Source organism: Triturus cristatus, chromosome 4_1, assembly GCF_964204655.1.
Source record: "Triturus cristatus chromosome 4_1, aTriCri1.1, whole genome shotgun sequence".
Lineage (NCBI taxonomy): Eukaryota > Metazoa > Chordata > Amphibia > Caudata > Salamandridae > Triturus > Triturus cristatus.
Window position 1 is genome coordinate 326291841 of NC_140585.1, and position 19183 is coordinate 326311023.

Genomic DNA, 19183 nt, shown 5'->3' on the forward strand with positions numbered 1-19183 from the left:
TCTCGGAACTGAAATAACACCCCCAGCCACGATAACCACTCTGGCGGAGTGTGCTATATTCTAGTAATATGGATCATTTGCACGAATAAAGTTTTTACCTACTCGTGTGGACCAATATAGTTTTAGAGCAACTCTCCCAATTAACAGAGCCATTTGTCTTACCTCTCTCTGGCTTAAACACACAGATGTCTCAATTTACAGTGAATAATGTTAAAAAACTGGAACTTGAACATAAAATCCTTTTATTGATGCAGTCTCAACCCATATGCATATGAGTAAACCCCACTTAAGGGCGTGAGAGTGGGAGTTCTATTGCCAGATTTTCTTGTCATGTTGGGAACACCCACAACCTGAAGAATGTTTGGCTTTTCTCTGACCCCTCTGTAACCCCTTCCCATCAGAGAACTTGTCAGAGAAGTGGGCTCTTCCCAGGGACGGGAAGGCAACGACCCCAAAATTCGTCTAGTTAGACGGTAAGGGCAGTGCTCTCCCGCTCAAAATAGAAAAGTGCCTGGACTCAGTTATGGCTAGTTATGTGACATGTATGCTTCACTACTGCATGACAACATAAATACAGCTGAAGTCCTTGAACCAAACAAACCTCCCATGAAATGGTCAAGTGTGAGCTACACCTGCACTAGTGGCTCACCTTTTGAAAACGGTTTTGAAGTGCACTACAGAAGAAAACAAAGACAGCTCATTAAGCTGCTTGTTAATTAACAATACGGTTGTAAGTTGCAAACAAAATATAAAAACACTTCCCAATTAAAAATTAACCAGCATACTAAAACAGCGTGCATCCGCAGTCCAGTACTCATTTCTCTGTGTTTCAGCTGGATTCGATTTCAGAGGATCGTGGGTGATAAGAAAAAGCGTGTGTGCAAAGCACAAAAAAATGCAAGGGCTTGAACTTGATAGAACAAAGTTGAATGAGCCCTGAAACTATTCAACTTCTTGCTAGGTCCTGCAGAATTGCTTCGTCCTTTTAATTGCAGCAGGAACACAAGCACAGAAAATTAAATGAAAACACCAGGCAGATTTAATCATGGCTGTGTGACAAAGTAAGGCTCCGTTGTTTGAATTTCCATGTACTTCACATAAGACATGGCAATTCATCAACCATAAGTCAAGCATAAATGAATTTGGATATTGGGAGCACCAGGCGCGCAATGTCTCGATGGTGCTCCTTTGGCAGCGGCGGATGGCATGCTCGAGGGAGGGGGAGATCACGGGGGGGTAATAAACAAACAATTAAAATAAAACATTAAACCTACCTGAGTGAGTGCCGGGGTACCGCACCGCCTCCGCTTCAGGCCGGTCACTGGTGAGTCCTTGTGTTCCTGCTGCAGGAAGCAGGCAGCTTCCTGCTTCCCTCCCCTACGCAACGCACTACGCACACCAATCAAAATGCTGGTAGGTGCAGCAGGCGAGCGCCGCAGCCGGGACATTTTCTCTACATAGAGAAAAAGGGAGTGGGCGGTCCTGCTCGAAGGCAGGGGGGGGGGGGGGGAGTGCCTTACCCACTGTTGTGGGTACTGGCTGTTTGGTCAGCTCCAGGGCCGACCAAACAGTCAGTACCCACAACAGTGGGCAAGCCACTCCCCCCCTGCCCTCGAGCCGGACCGCGCACCCTCCCGCCCCCAACCAAGCACAGAGGCACTTCTGCTTTCTTGCAATGCGAGAAGGCAGAAACATAAATGGTCGTTTTTACCGTTTATGTTTCTGCCTTCTCGCACCGCAAGAAAGCAGTGGGGCGACGCCCCCACGCCCTAATGGGGGAGCCGCCACTCTATAAAACACAAAGTAAACATGAATGTACTACTATGCACAGCTGTTTCTGAATGAGGCAGATGCTTGCAAAGCCCTGCACTGTAAAACGGGGTCACCCTAAACGAAAGACAACCTTTGCAAATACAATGGTTCGCGTATTAAAGAAATGAGTAAAAAAAAAAATGTATTGCAAGCTTTTTTACCTCGTGTTTCACGCATTCTATTTCATTGGGATGTAGGTATAGCAGTCTTAATAAAATTGAGTTCTTCGACTCTAGACAGCATTATTAATTAGTAAACACATTAAAAAGAATTCTGATTGTGTATTTTGACACCACAGAAAGCCATTTTTTCGGTTTTAATATTGTCAAAACAGCTGTACGGTAATGCCACATAACACATAGCACAACTTGCCTTTAATCGAATAATAATCCACATTATTTGCCTTTCCATACCGCATAAATGAGGCAACCCTGCCGCATAACTATTACCTTATTTCCAGTGGGCTTGATAAGGAACTACTGTGAGGTTCCTAGCTGCAATGGGGGCTGCAAGACTTCAAGAGGGCGGGGGACTCCTCTGCGAACACGTGGGCAAGGTTTAACCCCTTCACTGCTAGGCCTTTTTCTCGCCTGTGCTAAGCCTTTATTTGGCTATTTGGTTTAGTTCGCACTTGGGCCCCTGTAACATTTTGACCACATAAGGTATCCATCCATGCCAAATTTGCGTCCTTTTCTTTCAACATCATGGGGATTCTAAAGGTACCCAGCATTTGTGGATTCCCCTGGAGGGGACCCAGAAGTTAGCCAAAATACAGCTACATTTTGTTTTTTGGGGGAAAAATGGGAAAAAAGTACTGCAAATGAAAGTGTCTGTTTTTTCCCTGCGAATGGTATTAACAAAGGGTTTGTGGGGCTAAAATCACCATGTTCCCAGCCAGCTTTTAGGGACTGACAGACTTTTGTCAGAAAACCAACAGTTTTACACAGTTTTGGCATTTTTCTGGGATACAGCCTATTTTTGCTATTTTTTGTGTATTCAACCTTCTTCCAGTTAATGGTTGAAATGGGTATGAAAGCAATATTGCATCCATTTAGAAAAGTAGACAACATTCTGAATTCAGCAAGGGGTCATTTGTGTAGATCCTTAAAGGTTTCATTATAGAAACTAACAGTTAAATATAGGAAAAATTGAAAATTAGTTGACAAAAACAGCCATTTGTGCCAAAGTTTTCACCTGTAACTTCTAATTGTGATAGCTGTTTGAAAGCAATATACCGTTACATCCACTGAACCTTTCTGGTTGTGGGGATATATAGGACTGTTAGGTTCGCCAAGAACCCGACGAACCCAGAGCCAAGAACTGGGCAGCATCTTGCAATGGTTTTTCATTAAATACCGGGTATATAGCAATTAATTTGGGAAAATATATACATGGAAAAATCGGTATGAAAGACACCTATATATTTCTGAAATTGGAACAAAATATAGAGTTAAGAAACAGTAGATATTTGCACATTTCCGAAATTGTGAGTGCCCATACTAGCATGAGAATTATAGGTAATTTTTCAAAATGACTTCTTTTTCACACATTGTCTTTAATTTGGAAGGCAGAAATGCATCGAAGGTCAATGGGTAATACAAGTTGCTTTACAATTCTGTGTTACCCTAAGTTTCCCAAGGAAAATGATGCCTCACTTGTGTGGGTAGGCCTAGCGCCCGCGATAGGAAACAGCCCAAAACTCAACGCGGACACACCACATTTTCACAGTGAAAACTGACCCTTTTGTTGCAAAGTGCCTAGCTGTAGATTTTGAACCCTAGCTCTGCCGGCACCTAGGAAAACCTAGCAAACCTATACAAGGGAATCCAGGATGGGGTCACTTGACTGGCTCTCACCAGGTTCTGTTACCCAGAATCCCTTGCAACCCTCAAAATGTGTCCAAAAAACACATTTTCCTCACATTTCTGTGGTGGAAAGTTCTGGAATCTGCGTGGATCCACAAAATTCTACCCACTCCGCGTTCCCCAAAGTCTTCTGAGAAAAATGGTACCTCACTTGTGTGGGTAGGCCTAGTGGCCGCGACAGGAAATGGACCAAAACACAACGTGGACACACCACATTTTCACAGTGAAAACTTACCCTTTTTTTGCAAAGTGCCAAGCTGTAGATTTTGAACCCTAGCTTTGCCGGCACCTAGGGAAACCTAGCAAACCTATACATTTTTGAAAACCAGACACCTAGGAAAATCCAGGATGAGGTCACTTGACTGGCTCTCACCAGGTTCTGTTACCCAGAATCCCTTGCAAACCTCAAAATTGTAAAAAAAGACAACATTTTCCTTACATTTCTGTGGTGGAAAGTATCTGCGTGGATCCACAAAATTTCACCCACCCCGCGTTCCCCAAAGTCTTCCAAGAAAAATTATACCTCACTTGTGTGGGTAGGCCTAGTGCCCGTGACAGGAAACGGCCCAAAACGCAACGTGGACACACCACATTTTCACAGTGAAAACTGACCCTTTTTTTGCAAACTGCCAAGCTGTTGATTTTGAACCCTAGCTCTGCCGGGACCTAGGGAAACCTAGAAAACCTATACATTTTGAAAAACAAGACACCCAGGGGAATCCAGGATGGGGTGACTTGACTGGCTCTCCCCAGGTTATGTTGCCCAGAATCCCTTGCAAACTTAAAAAGTTGTCAAACAAAGCACATTTCCCTCACATTTCTGTGTTGGAAAGTTCTGGAATCTGTGTGGATCCACAGAATTCCACCCACGCCGCATTCCCCAAAGTCTTCTGTGAAAAATGGTACCTCACTTGTGTGGGTAGGCATAGTGGCCGCGACAGGAAATGGCCCAAAACGCAACATGGACACACCACATTTTCACAGTGAAAAACGGACCCTTTTTTTGCAACGTGCCAAGCTGTAGATTTTGAACCCTAGCTCTGCCGGCACCTAGTAAAACCTAGCAAACCTATACATTTTTTTAAACTAGACACCCAGGGGAATCCAGGATGGGGTCACTTGACTGGCTATCACCAGGTTCTGTTACCCAGAATCCCTTGCAAACCTCAAAATCTTTTACAAAAACCACATTTTCCTCACAGTTCTGTGGTGGAAAGTTCTGGAATCTGCGTGGATCCACAAACTTCCACCCACCCCGCATTCCCCAAAGTCTTCTGAGAAAAATGATACCTCACTTGTGTGGGTAGGCCTAGTGCCCGCAACAAGAAACTGACCAAAACACAACGTCGACACACCACATTTTCACAGTGAAAACAGACCCTTTTTTGAAAAGTGCCAAGCTGTAGATTGTGAACCCTAGCTCTGCTGGCACCTAGGGAAACTTAGTATACCTATACATTTTTTAAAACTAGACACCCAGGGGAATCCAGGATGAGGTGACTTGACTGGCTCCCACCAGGTTCTGTTACCCAGAATCCCTTGCAAACCTAAGAATTTGTCAAAAAAAACCACATTTTCCTCACATTTCTGTGGTGGAAAGTTCGGGAATCTGCATGGATCTGCAAAATTGCACCCACCCCGCGTCCCCCAAAGTCTTCCGAGAAAAATGGTACCTCACTTGTGTGGGTGGGTTAAGTACCCATGACAGGCAAGGGCCCAAAACCTATTGAGGTGACATCAAAATTACCTATCACAAAACAACTTGGTTTTACAAGGGGGGTCCCATGAATTTTTGGCCTCGGGCTCGGCGGCCATCTAGGGAAACCTACCAAACCCACACACTTCTGAAAACTAGACACTGAGGGGAGTCCAGCGAAGTATGGCTTGTGTGGGTCCCCCAACATTTTCCTACCCAGAATCCCCTGCAAACCTCAAATTTAGCTGAAAAAATCATTTTCTTTCTAAAATTTCTGTGTGGCAAAGTTCTGGAAACTGCGTGGATCCACAAATTTCCTCCCACCCAGTGTTCCCCTAGGTCTTCCGATAAAAATGGTACCTCACTCGCATGGGTGGGTCAAGGACCCGTGACAGGCAAGGGCCCAAAACCTAGTGAGGCGACATCAAAATCACCTATTGCAAACCAACCTGGTTTTGCAAGGGGGGTCCCATGAGTTTTTGCCCCCGGGCTCAGCGGCCATCTAGGGAAATCTACCAAACCCACATATTTCTGAAAACTAGATACCCGGGGGAGTTCCTACCCCCCATCATTGGAGAGGAACCGAGTTTATTTTTGGGTGTAGGGACTTGTTACACCATGGGTCTCGGGAGGGGGGTGGAAGCTACAATGCCACACCGCCCGCTAAGCTTGGCACCCGCTTGGCACCTAAGCAGACCTCTACAACCGGACCCCGACGGTTCCTCTCCAATGCGGGAGACGCCATTTTTTACGAATGTCCTTTTTTTCTTAATTTTTCACACTTTCAATCCTCAGGTTAGGGTGAGCCTTAGCGCGCCCATACCGCCGGGGTTTCACACGCATCTGAGGTCCTGACGAATGCCTGTTAAAACATAACACATAGGCTGAAACATGTTGACCACACCGGTAGTGACTTGGCTGAACAATCTATTCAGTCCATACGTCTTACATCTTGCTTTTATATATGTCTGTTTGGCCTCCATGAAAATTTATTTTGTTGACACAAATAAGAAATTTTTAACTATCACCATACACCATTCACATCACCAGCTCTGCAGTAATTCTGGCGTTGAAGCACACCGGGGTGGCATTCGGCCTCTCCCGGTGGGGCCTGATGATGAAGCATGTCATCAACCAGGTTGGTGAGTGAGGGCTTTCTAAAGAAACCAACTTGGATTCTACAGTAGTGCTCTTTTGATAGATTCAAGGCACACTCTTTCGTTGATTTAACAGCATACAAATTAGTCTGCTCAACAATCTCAGCCAAAAATACATCATCCATGAACAACTGAAAAAACTGTATAGGCAAAAGAAATTCACAATCCACTCTACACCCTGAATCACCACTAAAGGCAGGCAACACCGGCTGCACCATGTTTGGATCAAACCAGAGTCTAGCACTTCCAGTAGGAAACCTTGCAGCCTCAGGCTGAAATCCTGAGGTCTCTTGCTGCACCATCAACACATCAGTGACCCCTCTAAAACAGGTACTTTATCCGCACTGAGAGTAGCTTCATCCGCACTGAGAGTAGCTTCATCATCAGATGATTCCTCGTGGACAGAAAACTCACTGCCAGCATCTTGTGCTCCCTCCTCTCCCTCAGATGCACTGTCAGTCTCATAATCCTGCTCAGAGGAAGATTCAAAAAGCATACCAACCACCTGCTGAGCAGTAATTCTACGGCTAGCCATAATCCTTACTAATAAAGGTAACTTGCCAAACAAGTCAACAACAACAAATACTTTGTAAAATAAGTAATAAACAAAATGTGGCTTTATCACAGAGACCTATTTACTCTAACACTATACCACTCACTTGCCAGAAGCAGCTAGACTCACCACCACCTACTCTGCACAGACATAGTAAGGACCAACAGTATACCACTAAATAAGAAAAAGAAAAGGAAATTACACATAAGACAACGCAAAACACATCACAAAGAATTACATGCTCAAAACACTAAGTAAATATGCTGTTATTATGACACCACTTACAAAAAATTCATTCATGCATGACATTAATACTCATTTGGAGTAAACACAACAAAAATGTTTTTCCTACCAAAAAAATGCAACTACGCAAAACTGCAGATCAACCACTGCCAAAACCGCAAACAAGAATCAAAAGCTTTGCACTAAAATAAAAAGGAGAAATAAAACAATACAATCACAAATGCTAATAATGCACTAGTCCACATGCTATCCACCAGCCAAGCAAAGGTGGTAGGTGGGCCGATCTGCACCTGCGGGGAGCAGAAACAGCCCAAAGATTCACTCTCATAAAGGGGGAGCAACCCTTTCCCAAGGGGTCACTCCCCAACACCAACATTTAAAAAGCCCTGGTGTCTAGTGGCTTCTGCCCCCCTAGGGGACAGATGGGCCTGAAAACATATGGCCGATCTGCCCCCAAAAGGGGGAAGAAACTGCCACAATATTCATCCCATAAAGGGGAGCGACCCTTGCCCAAGGGGCCGCTCCCAACAATCCTAAAACAATCCCTGGTTGCCTAGTGGGCATACAATAAAATTAATTGTTTAATTGGGACAATCTGCCCTTCCAGGGGGTCAGAAACAGCCAACATAAATGCTCCCCAAATGGGATGACCCTTGCTGAAGGGGCCGCTCCCCAAAAAATCTATAGTGGGCACACAGCTACTTTTTTATTTATTTTAAATTCGATCTGCCCCCCCAAGGGGGGCAGACCCATCTAAACAAATTGCTCCCCCAAGGGGAGCAACCCTTGCCCAAGGGGCCGCTCCCTGACACACAAAGGGCATTTAAAAAAATAAAATGACTGGTGGCCCAGTGGGGGCACACCTACTTTTTTTTAAAATTATTCCAATCTGCCCCCACCCAAGGGAGGAAGAACCAACTACACCGATTGCTCCCCATAGGGGAGTGACCCTTGCCCAAGGGGCCGCTCCCCGACACACAAAGGCCATTTAAAAATAAATGAATGGCACACACATGCTTTTAAAAGAAAAACACTCTGATCTGTCCCCCACCCAAGGGGGGCAGAACCAATTAAACATATTTACCCCCGAAGGGGAACATCCCTTGCCCAAGGGGCCACTCCCTCACACAAAATAGGCAATTATAAAAAAAACAGGCATTCCTGCTGCATGATCGCGCCACAGCTGGGATGCTTTTAAAAAGACATCGGAGGAAAGGAAAACCCTTTCCTGTCCTCCAATGCCTTTTAAAACAAACCCCCCACCCTCCCCAAGCAGTAACTCACCTGCTCTCCTCCAGATGCACTGGAAGCAAATGGCTTCCAGTGCCTCCGGAATCCTCTAATGACGTCGCGCCTCATGTGCTGACTTCAATAGATGACATGGAAGGGGCGCGGGGGAGGCACCTGAAAGTGCGGCCCACGGGGGGAGCGCCAGCGCATCCTCCATGAGTGGATGCTAGAATGGCGGGGAGCCGTCCGACGCACACGCCCACCATGACGTCGGACTGCTCCCTGCTGTCGGACGCAAAGAAGGGGTTAAAGTGACAGCAATTCAAATGCAATAGAAACTCACTGCGCATGTCACAAAGCGGATTTATAAAGGAAAACTCAAGACCGGTATTGCAAAAGCATTCAACCCCATCACATTCCAGCGCTATCCAGAGAGAGCATTTGGGCATTCAATAGGCCTCCGTTCATCGTCACCAAGTAGGCTAGTGCATATCACAATACACATATATTGCGTCACTGCCTGGGACCTGTTCTTGGGGTTTGTGTCCAACCAGCAGCGCAGTAAGACAAATATGCAGCAAACGTTTTGTTCCATGCACACAGTCAGATACTTAATGGTGTTTACCCCTCATTTCAACATTACTACGCATTTCAGCACCAAACTTGAATTCCTTTTTAGTTCTTGATAAAATCAATACTTTAATTACGTATCGATAGGAAGTTCCACTGTGAACCCTCCCAAGGAGGGGACACCAGGTATCCGGTCCTGGGCTCTCATTTGTCAGGAGTTAGTGCAGCTGCTTCAACTGAAGCAAACAAACTATAAATCCCATAATGCACTGCACTAGTGCATGGAAGCCTAGGAATAGAAACGGTGTACCGGACATGTAGCAGTCCTACTTAAATAAGCATGGAGAATAAATTCCTCCTACCAAACCGCACAGCAGCCAGGCCCATCCCAAACAAACCTCCCTGCGCTCAAAATCGATGCTGCCCTGAAGAAGGCTAGAATACAACCACAGCACTGCTGCACAGAAGGAGGTAGAAGCAGCACTCTCCAAGCCAGCACCACCAACGTACAGGAGGACTTGATACTTTCTCAGTATACACCACTGGTATGAACTACCACTGCAAGAAGCAGGGATACATATCCAGCGAACAGTAATATCCAAACAAAGCAGCGAGGAGGGTGAAAGGACTAGCAAACAATTCCCACAAGCACAGCGCACCTCCAGGTCAGGACACATCTCCAGCATACAGCACTATTATCAAATCAGCGAAGCTGATCTTCAAATTTCCCAGCATACAATACTACTCTCCAACAGCAAAGCTGGCCTGCAGGGGGGCAAAAAACACCCAAAGTATACCTACTCTCGAACACTGCACTGCTGTTCTGCAAGAGGCCAGGGTAAAACCAGGGCTACTGGAATTATGTGATTGTGCAGCAGCAGCGATTTTCCCATAATTATAATTTGCTGCATTTGCCATATAGTCCGTCATCTAAAATGTTGTTCCTAGCACAAACAGGTTCAAAAGTTCCTAAAAACACAGTGGCCAGGCAATGTTGAGTTAAAAATGATAAAATAATGATGTAATACCACCAGAAAATATGCCTCATTACGCCGCATAATTTGCCTTTTCGTGTGCATAATTCATTCACCTGTGCTGCATAATTTGGCTGTCCCTGCCGTAGAATGCCAGTGTCCCTGAGTATAACCACAGCAAACACCACTACTGTCCAACTCCGGAGGTCAGCATACTTCCCCAGTAAGCATGACTACTATCAAACACAGCACAGCTGTACTGCACGAGACGAGGACACTTCAGCATACATCACAATTAGCAAGCACAGCTCAGCTCCAGGTGGTCACGCTATTTCCCCAGCATACAGCACTATCGAAAACTATAGCTGACATGCAAAGGGTCTAGGAAACATGCAGCAAACAGTAGCATTATGAAATACAGCACAACAGATATGACAGAAGCAAGAGTTTACAGAAGGCTTGCATGTGGCTCAGCTAACCTGCAGGCCAGGATAACCCCTCAAGATACAGAACCACTCTCAACATGGTGCAGTTTGCCTGCAGAGGGCCTGGCTACTTCCTCAGCATGCAGCACTATCAATCACCAAAGCTGGGCTGGGGTTGGAGGGTTCTCTGACGGTGCAGACGTTGAGCGGCAAGGGGCTTCCTAGCAAGCAACACTCCTCTCAAACAGCACAGCTGACCTCCAGAGGTCAGTAAACATTTCTATATACAGCACTATTTGCAAATAGAGTAAAGCCTGCTTGCAGGAGGACAGAATACTTTATCATACAGCACTGTTCTGGTGTACAGCACAGTTGTACTGCAGGGGGTAGTAAGCATCCCCAGTACACAGCAAAGCTAGCTTGCAGGAGGCCAGGACACTTCCCCAGCATGTGCACCCCAGACTCTGCAGAGCGCGCGTGAGGCAGTCCCCACTGAAGCCCTATTGTAGCAGGACAGGTCCTCCCCTGTTCAAACGCTGGTGCCCTGGCTGGTTGCTAGGAGACCACGTGACTCCGGAGCGCTGGCTGGAGCTGCCTTTTCTAAGACACCTCCCATGCTTCAAGCGAACAAACAGGCTGTGGGGGCCCTGGGGAGGCCCAAGCAGCCTGCACCCGGGAGAAGGAAGTGCATGTTTACCCCCTCGTTTGATGTCCTTTATAACCAGCCCATACCAGCCCCTGGCAGGAGCGGGGTGCACGTAATTTAATGTCAAGGGATGCTGTCCACAAGTGCTTGTAAAGAGAAAGTCAATACTATTCAACAGACTAGAGAGAACAGGTAAACAACCAAACAATTACAGTGTGTCTTAAAGAACCCAGCACAAAAAATATTTGCAATGCTATAGGTCTCGCATTTAAATGCGAGACATATGGCATTGCAAACAAACGGCCGCTATTGTCCCGGCTGCTTCGAAAGTGAAGGCGGGCAAGGCCCACTAAATGTAAGAAAAGCACGTCGTCATGCCTAATGTAGGAGAAACTCAATAAAGAAAATAGTACACATACTGTGTAACAACTAAGTAAAGGGGCCAGTAGCCATGGGAGGTTACAAATGAAGACATGGCCATACTAAGGAGGGACTAACAAGCCTATTTAGGAATCAGAAGCCAGCATTTATGAAAGACAAAGACACAATCTAATGAAAAATATGGTCGGGGAGTGGGCGGAGCTTCTCTCTGTACTGTACTTCAACAGATCATCGCCAGAGCAGTGCTTGCGCGCTGGCTCAAGCTCGACCTAAAAAATCAAATGAAAGGGGACAGTTATCCCTTTGTGAATCAATTACCACCCTTATTCAAGGGCTTGTAATACCTCAATGGTTTGCGACTGCATTTGCGATCTCAGACCTATGATGCATACTATTTTGACACACAAACAGGAGGGGCGCCTCACTCATGCCTTCTCCTGTTTGCAATTTAAAATGGACCGCAAAATATATTTTGCAACTTGAAAAGGCCATTCCGAATTTAAAAATAGCTTTTGTACATGACAAAGGATTTTGCGCTCACCAACTCTGTGTTATGACAAGCATTGCAATCGCAAAATACTTTTTCAAATCTAGGTCCTAGAGATATAGAAAACAGTGGTCTTGCCAGAGAAGAGGGTCAAAACATATTGGAAGAGTTTTTAGGGCAGAAGTGATAATAGCTACCTTATAACATACACCAAAAACTGTAGTCATTTCTATTGACCAGGAAAGAAAGAAAGGCTTTGTTGGTACAGCATGGATTTAAGGAAGTGAACTACCCATCTCTACACTGGCAATCGTAACAAGCAGCTTTGCCTCAGAGTGTAAGGCTTCTATGTGACACCAGTCATCATCACTGGTATATTGCTTTGATTACTTACTGGTAATTCCATTTCTCCAAGTCCTTCTCTCGCTTAGATTAATCATCATATGAGGCCTCACAGCCTCTCTGACTCTTTCCAAAGCATAAAAGCCCCCCCCGCCCTTATTTCCTACATCTTCTACAAGCCCCTGAAAACGCTGTTGGCCTGCACGCACAGGGCTGGGAGGGAGGAATGTAGGACTTGGAGTAATGCAATTACCATTAGGTAATGAAAGCATTTCCTCCTCGTCCCTCTGGCTTAGATTCCTCACCATGTGAGATGAATCCAAGTCAAATAATTGCCAGGAATATGTTACAGCACTGCAGACAGAACCGTTGACCCGAAAAGATTCTCAACATGTCATCCAACTGATCCCTAAAGAGTTTGTGACCCTCAAACAGGCGCTTCAGGTTGGAGGCTTTTTCTGAGAAATCCACCTTCCAAACCCTGAGCCACAAATTCCTCCAGGCCATCACCACGGAGTCAGAGGCTACAGATGCAGCCTTGATGATAGCCGAATCAACTGTAGTTTAGATTGTTGCTCCATCGGAACCAAAATGTCAGACACATCAGTCCCCGCCTGCATTGCTTTAGCTATAGAGTCGAAATCCTTGGCCAAGGACTGAGAAGCAAAAGCCACATATGATGTTGCCCTCAACACCAGGTTTGTAACCCCAATACATCGCTTCAAGCAAGACCCCACCTTTTTACCCCCAGGATCCGGTGGAGAACAATCATCAGGGTTCAAAGATGACCTGTCAATCGTGGGAGCCAAGATCGAGTACACTGTAATGGAGGGCGGGAGAAAATCCAACTCCTCCAAAGCATAGGCGTAATACAGGAATCTGACACTGATCTGGCTCCTTTTAACCCCGAAAAATAGTGCCTTTAACCTTGGGGTGAAGAGGAAGAGCCACCTCAGTAGGCTTGGCATATTGTGGAAATAACCCCCAATCCTCATCGACGGCATGCAGTGGATCCAAACCTAGATTGCCCCTGATATGCAACAAAATAGCACCTAACTCATCTCTGGAAATACATTTTCCCCGAGACGCATCGGATCTCCCAGATAATGAGTCACTATCAACATCAATGTCCACATACTTATGCACAGATGCCTGTGACTGAGGATTGGGAGATTTTGAAGCCAAGGCCCTCGCCACTGCTTCAGAAATCATGGCCTGAACCTGCCGGGCTGTCAGCCTCTCAGAATGAAGAAAAGGAATGCCAGTTCCTTAAATACTCCTTGGAAAACTCCACAACCCAATGGGAAAGCCACAGAAATAGGCCTCTTATAAAGGCAAGCAAGAAAAAAAGGGAACCAATCACTCAAAACTATAGGCCCACAATAGAGTTATAAAAGTGCCCATCTCAACTGCAGGACTGCTCAGAAGAGGAGCGCACCGTCGTTCCTTGCCACACCGTAGACACATCCACAGGAGAGGCATCGCGCTCTCCATTCAGGACTGATAACAACACCGATCAGTGCACTCTGTCAGCCATGCAGTGTTCCATTGTGCAGGCGCTGTGCTCACCTCCGGCGGTCGAAAACACGAATGCCACTTCCCACACTGCAATTGAGGGTGCCGTGTCCTACATTCTGATGAACGCTGGCCCAAAAGCACCTGAATCCCGCTCCCACATTGTCTCTCCCTGGCTGATGCAGGAGCCACGAAGGAACCACACGCTGGAGAGAACGCACCGCATCCGTCCACAGGCAAAGGGAGATGACAAAGACAACAGGAAGTAAGGAGGAGCTTTTATGCTTTTCAAAAGCTTGGGAGATGCATGGAGACCTCATATGGTGAGGAATCTAAGCGAGAAAGAAGAGGATGCAATGAATGTCTGATGTTCAACACCGTAAGATGTTTCAAGACTCGAAGGTCGTAAGTGCCCAGATGAATGTCCCTTTCCTGCCATTTTCCACAGTTCCTCCTGCATGATCCTCTCAGTAATTCTTAGCTCAAATAAAGGGGCTATTTCTCAGAAAGGGAATTACAACTGCAAATGTAATGATCCCTACTGAAACCTTTTTCCATACCCTATGATAAGAGGAACCTTAATCGGGTCTTCCTTCTCCATAGTCTTAAGGGGATAACCCCACATTGTCTGAAGTCTTGGCTGGTGGAAACAATGCTATAGTTTCAGAACACACTCAGGAGTGATGCATCCTGGCCCCAGTGTAAATTAAATCCAAAGACCTCTAGCAATGGGAAGTGCGTTGCATATATTTTTGAATGAAAGTTGATTTTTGCAAACAGTGTCAAGATTGCATTGGAAGCAATGATTGCAAACATCGTAACTAGGGAGGATGGAAGACTGATCGCAGACACCTTTGGCTTACCTATTGTTAATGTCAAACATCTTTTTGTACAAAAGCTGAATGCAAGATGGAGCCCCACCGTGAAAAGGGGTTATCACATTGCTCACTTCTTCTACCTTTGATCTTGCTACTTTATCCCGAGGGTCTGTCTGGAGAGCAAACACAACAGCTTTCACCAAAACTTACTTTTAGAGAACATGCATGCCTGATCTCACATAGATACCAGACCAAAATAGCATTCTGTGAGCTGGGCATACCTTCAATACCCTAGGTATGGAAAATGTGCCCCAACAAGGTTTGATTTTTGAATTGTAAGACTGTGCATTAAGTGATTGTCAGTGAGCCGCTGCCCACCTGTTAAGGACAGTTAATATAAACTGGAACCCCACTCCAGCAATTAGAAGAGCTACATTAACACAGACCTGTGTGAACGCTTCTGTAGTGCTTCCAGGACTAGGGTTTGGTGCTGCTCATTTCTAAATCCTGATGTTCCAATAACACTGTATTGACCTGCTGCTGCTGATGCTGCTAACCTTACCTGTTCGGAAGACTCAGCCTGCCCAGGGAGTCCAGAGACCTGGACAGAAAAGACCAAGAATCCCTCACTATTCCTCATGTGAAACCAGAGGACCTCCCTAGATCAAATAAGTGCAGATGAGCTGAAAAGTGACCCAGGCAAAACACTTTCTTCCTCTGAAGACATTTCGCTTGATTCAGCCTTTGTGGGACTCCTTCCCATTAGGACCTTTTCAGGTAACCACTTTTCTCCATGTAGAGTTGAACTGAACACATCCCATTACGACCTTTCGTGATCTAGGTACAAGAGAAATGCCCCAAGCCACACCTAAAGGGCCACTGAATCCGTCTTCCTGTGCAGTGATTTAGCACACAGCTGGCTACTGACTGACGTCTGAGCTCAAAGAAGGTTCTCCACAGTCTTTATATGGTCTCAGAGGTGCACACTCTAATTTCCCTTGAGAGCCAAGTACATACTTGTCCACTTGACTTCCAGATGTAGATCCATTGACACAGTGCTCTTAGCATCTTTATATCACAATATATCAAAATAAAAAAGATACCAGCCAACCCTAACACTAAGCCAGGAAACAAATTAGCTTGCCCTGGAAGTTATGTCATTATTGTGAACATTGACTTGATTTAATTGTGTGACAATGTTATTTTTCCCCGGATGTTGTACTTTCAGGTCTCGCCTAGCGCAGCGCGCATGCGCTGTGTAGGAAGAGGGCCTCTTGGAATCACTTCAACTTCTGAGAGACTTCCATGGCCTAAGGGTCTCGGGAGGGAGCAGCGGCGCACGCAGGGAGGCTTTTGCATACCTGTGCCCGCCCCCACCATTTGTCTTGAGCGCATCGCGGCCGCGCTTCATTTGACTTACATAAACAAATGCTCCATGTTTGCACCCCCTTTCCACCGAGCTCTCCCACACAGCTGGTTCGGCTGCTTGCACGTGTGTAAATTCCAAAGTTTTATGACAGCCTGTTTTTTTTTCTTTCTTTTTTTATAACTTTTATGCGTTTTTGTTGAAGCAACTACTATATGCGCACTGTTCACATTTTGTTATTGCGCCTGTTTTTAACTATCCATGCTGCAGCGTTTACAATGTTATCTCAGCCGAAACCTTACTTATCAACCACGTACACCATGGGTTCCACGCTGCACCCTTTCACAGAGCGTCATCCTCCCTGCATCTGTTGATACCAAAAATACACGCAGTAGACAAACATTCCGCCCATGTGCAATGAGAGGCTTGCACGATGGATTAAATGCTACGGAATATGTAAATGCTTCTAAACATTTGTACTTTGTTTTACCAAATGCTGCCCAGACGCGAAGGCCGCTGGACTTCCTTGAAATAAACATCCTCTGTCTCCGGGGCTGTGTCTCAGAAAAGGATGGCTTTAGACACCATAAAATGTGCTCGCTGATCCCCCCATACACTTAGCAGGCCCCCACATGGTGGCTTCAACAATGGCAGGGGGGCACCTCTCAACACATCATTAAGGCTGTTTTACCAAATGCAAATACAGCAGCGGCGTCTCAAAGACCGTCTCATCTCTTTGTAGAATAGCCCAGTATGGCATAGAAATAGGTGTCATAAAATGCAAATGCCGCCAAAAGCCCCTCTTCGCCATCTTTGTTCAACTCCTTATTGCAAGCTGCCAAGTTCGGAAAAACCCAAGATCACAGAAGATGGATGGCAGAATTATTTTAACATATCTAAAGAAACCTTTTGCACTGAATAGAGTTAAAATTTCAATTGGTTGGCTGCTTTTCATTGATTTATATGTGTAAACAAGCTGCTTCTCACACACACACAAACAGATAAGTAGATAGATAGATCTTTTTCTCTCTTTAATTTTAAATTACATTGTTTACCTTTATCCATAGTGACGAGTTAGGACAAGGGTGGGTGATGACAGGATAGCGTGGAGAATGGAAGAAGCAGGCAGGATGCCATTAACTTTGATCAGACATGCTATTTTTTTCAAAGCTAGACTTTAGAATTCCAAATAAAGGCCAATAGTTTAATTACTGAGGCAGGATGCCAGCAGTAAACCAGAAACGGTTACTTAGATATGCAGATGTTGGGAAGAGTATCTCGAGAATGTATAATAAAAAACGACGGATTTTCTTCTATTTCAGTTTTGTTTTTTGCTTTCATTACATAGAGTCAACTGACAAAAATCTGATAAATAAACTGACAACACACTTAGGATCTCTTAGGGTTCAGTCACACTCCACCTCCCAGGCTCTCTCAGAGAGGGGGGCCTTCCCAATCTTTACACTACTAGGTGTACATAAGAGATGTGGCTGCCACATTCTGCCTGCTAAGGCCCCTCATTCCCATTCTATGGGCACTCGCAGCTTCTCAAGAACTGACAGACCCTCCATCTGTGCGCTATAGGCAGGGCCGGACTGTGAACCTAAAGCAGCCCAAACAACAACCATTGGCAAATCCAATAGCCCTAGCTTATTGTACGGGTAATGTTACTTGTTGTATCAGTATTATACATCTAAATACTAGTTGGGAGCCACACTATGCTAAGTACAGATTTTTAGCCTGCGTGTATTTAAGCCACGCCCTTAATTACATCGTCTCGCCACTCACCCTTTTGCTTCTCCGCTGCAATATTGCCAAAATGTTGAGTGTGTGGGCATGCTAATAGGGGATAATTTGCTGCATGACTAAACTTATAAGATCCCAAAGGAAAGCTATGCCAATGCTTGTTTGAATTGTAGCTTGTTTGTACTTTTCCATAACCTCACAGTCAGTAAGTGATTTAAGAGCAGCATGTTAGGAACAACCATTTTTGGCCAAGGGATTAGAGTACTCATTGCTCTCAAATACTGATGAACAGCATGATGTGAGGGAGCAGCTGATCATGAAAAGTAAATGTTTAGTGCAAAGCAAAGTTTCATTGTGACATTTTGCTGTTTCATTGAATTACGTATTTTCTGTAGTTGGGATTCACATGTATAAATGATCACGCACTCTCTCAGTATTCCAGTCTTGCATGGAATCATATTCAATTTGTAGCGTGCATAAAGGGTTTCACTCACTGATCATTGATTGTAAACAAATAGTGATGAAAAGCAGCGTTCCCCAATTGGGGTTCGTCCCCTTTAGCGCTGCCAATGTCCCTATCACACGAGTATATAATCTTCATTGATGTAAATCAAACATTCATCAAGCTTCAATTACAGTATTTTATCTTTCAATGGTGGTATTCAATGTTCCTCATCCCACCTAATTTAAAGTCATACTACTTCAAGTCATGTTTATCAACAGTAGACGTGTTGTTTTATATCATCCCATCTCAATGCATTTCGGGCCGATGTAGCCCTTCATCAGGGTATATTAACTATGACTTTCCACTTGAAAAAACGCTGCTTTTCATAACTATATTTTGGATTAACATGTACTCTACAGGCATTATTGAAGTTTTTTTTTTTTAAACAGCTCTTGCATGACATCCATGTCTTATCGGGTGTTATGCTGGTTTAAGGGTCTGATTTAGATATTGGCGGACAGGTTACTCCATGGGGACGCATATCCCATCCACTGAAATCTTATTAAGGGATTTATATTTCAGCGGACGGGATATCTGTCCCCGATTTGACGGAGTAAGCTGTCCGCCGATATCTAAATCTGGCCCTAAGTATCAAACCTTATGTTGTGTTTTTTTAAATGTTTATAAAGTGCAACCTCGAGTATTCTGATGCTTAGTGGAATGTAGAGTAAATGAAAAGTCAAAATATTAGACAATATCTTTGTATTAAACCAAATGGAGGATCTTAAGGCTTTCCTGAAATAAAGGTGATTGGTAAAATGGTGCAGTTGGAGTTGAAGCAAGTTGCTTGAAACTAGCAATTTCTAGTCTAATGTATGCTTGTGTTATTTTTTTGTGGTCAGTGAAAGCTGG

The 19183-nt window shown here is 45.0% G+C and overlaps 1 protein-coding gene across 3 annotated transcripts in view; it reads left to right on the forward strand.

Moving 5' to 3' along the window:
• Nucleotides 1-19183, forward strand: part of LOC146854879 (sodium- and chloride-dependent betaine transporter-like) — an 898269-nt gene that overhangs the window by 854947 nt on the left and 24139 nt on the right. The gene's annotated exons all lie outside the window — the stretch shown is intronic.